This window comes from Triticum dicoccoides, chromosome 4B (assembly GCF_002162155.2).
Source record: "Triticum dicoccoides isolate Atlit2015 ecotype Zavitan chromosome 4B, WEW_v2.0, whole genome shotgun sequence".
Lineage (NCBI taxonomy): Eukaryota > Viridiplantae > Streptophyta > Magnoliopsida > Poales > Poaceae > Triticum > Triticum dicoccoides.
In genome coordinates this window covers 200,923,805-200,926,046 of record NC_041387.1, presented here as the reverse complement: position 1 = coordinate 200,926,046, position 2,242 = coordinate 200,923,805, and positions in this window count along the sequence as shown.

The window sequence follows — 2,242 nt, the reverse complement described above, 5'->3', positions numbered from 1 at the left end:
CATCACACCGCGCCCTGCGTCACCGCCGCCGCACCGCCTCACCCGCGCCGCCGCCCCACACCCGCGCCGCCGCCGCACCTTGCCCACGCCGCCGCCCTACGCCGACGCCGCCGGAGCCCCTCACCGGAGACCTCGCCAAGGTTGCCCCGCGCTACATCTATTCTTTTTCCCGAATCGTTTTCTTCTAATCGTTCCGATTCTTTTCTTCTCTAAACCGTTCCGGTTTTCTAGATCAGTTTTTCGTTCGGATTTCTTCTCCGAAACCCTAGATCGGATTCGTTTTCTTCTCCGATTTAGTTGCCTTTTTACCGTTCGCCGGACCGTTCGTCCTAACGAACGTGATCACCGGATTCTTCTAGGTTAATGAACGTCCGTTCGTTTAATCGTTCGTCGTTCTCTTTTCTCGTCGGATTTATTCCGCGATTCTTCCGATCGTGATTTCAGATCCGATCTTCTTTCTAGTCTATCTTCTTGCTCGTTTATCGGAATCAGGTGATTCAAATGCCTGGAGTTTCGCCTCGAAACCGCCGTTCCGACTAACCAACTTAAACTAAGTTTTGTTACTGTAAAATTTTGACCTAGTTTCAACTTGCTAGAACCGAGTTGTTTTCTTTCGTCGTTTGACTTTCGATGCTTTATTTGATTCGATTCTTTTGCAACCAGGGTTCTTAAGTTGAACTCTCTGGTTAGATCTTTTATTCGAGATTTCCCTGTGCATTAGATGAGTACTTATTGTATGCTTGTTGTTTGTCTGCGATAGATTACCCGGATTGCGCCGCTTGTTACTTCGAAACCCTAGGACTCGCGGATCATCAGCAAGGCAAGTAACACTTGATCATATCTTTCGTACTACCCAGTTTTATTGCATTAGATCAAACCCTCAAACACTTGCATTGTTAGGATCTAATTAAATTGTGGGTTGGGAAGTAGATGAGGTAGTACCTATTACCTGTTACTTATGAAACCTTGGGAGTTACTTCTACGTTTGCTTATTATGCTATGCTATGCTAGTAGACGTGGATTGGGTGAGTGAATATCCATGACAGATGTGAGATTGTTAATTAATGGCTTATCTAAGGTGGCAACCTAAACACACATCTGGGTGGATTGAGGCACCTGATGTCTATCAGGACTTGCCTGTTTTTTTTTTTGGACCGCCACCCAGGCTCTAAGGGATCATAAGATCTTTCATGCTAGAAACTTCCGTGTGCAGCCACATGCTACTATGGGCTCTAGCATAGTTGACTAAGTTGTGCGAACTCTTACGGGGTGGACTAGCAGATGTAGGGGATGTAGGTGTACCGGTCTACCCCACATGTAAGGTGCTAGTGCTTCTGAAAGACTATGTCTCGGTCATCCGTTTCTCAAACACCATGTAGTGCGAGAAAACAAACGGAGGCGATCGAGTCATGTGGGGAAAAGTGCGCAAACCTCTGCAGAGTAACAAACTAATCATGATTAGCCGTGTCCCCGGTTATGGACATTTTGAGTATCTAGTACTTGAATATCTTTGTGAATCTCAACATGTTACCTCTAATAAAAGCTATTGGGTTTTAATGAGTACTTTTAAATTGGGATTGAGGATGCTGTCAACCATTCTCAATGTTTAACAACCACCATGATAGTTAAACAAAATTATTCCTTTGATGTAGGGAAAAATTTGCTTTTCGCAAAACTGTAACCATAGAGCCTTACCACCAGCCATAATGCATGTAGTATAGGCTTATTGTTTCATTACTCTCTATGTGTTACATTGCCAGCATATTCCATGTGCTGACCCGTTTTCGGGCTGCAACGTTAATGTTGCAGACTTTTCAGACGACGATTGAGGTGCGTTTAGGTCGTGGTTCTATACTCAGTGATGCCGATGGAGTTGATGGACTCACTTATCTTCCAAGCTTTCCGCTGTTATCGATATTAGATGGCCTTAAGCCATATTTATTGTAATAAGTTCTTTTTCAGCCATCGATGTAATAAGTGTGTGATTGCAACTCTGCTATAAAACCTCGATGTACTGTGTGGTGTCAGCATTACTGATCCAGGGATGACACCGTAGCACAGTAGACGTGATCCATTCGGGTCAGGTCGCTACAAATTCGTTCCGTCTCTTGCTCAATATTCTAGAAAATTTCTGACAAAGAAGAAAGAATGACTTAGTAGCAGCATTATTTTCAAAGCTCTCAAGAATTCACTCAGACGAAGAAGGATACATTCAAGCATGATGTATATCTTCTTCGCAAGC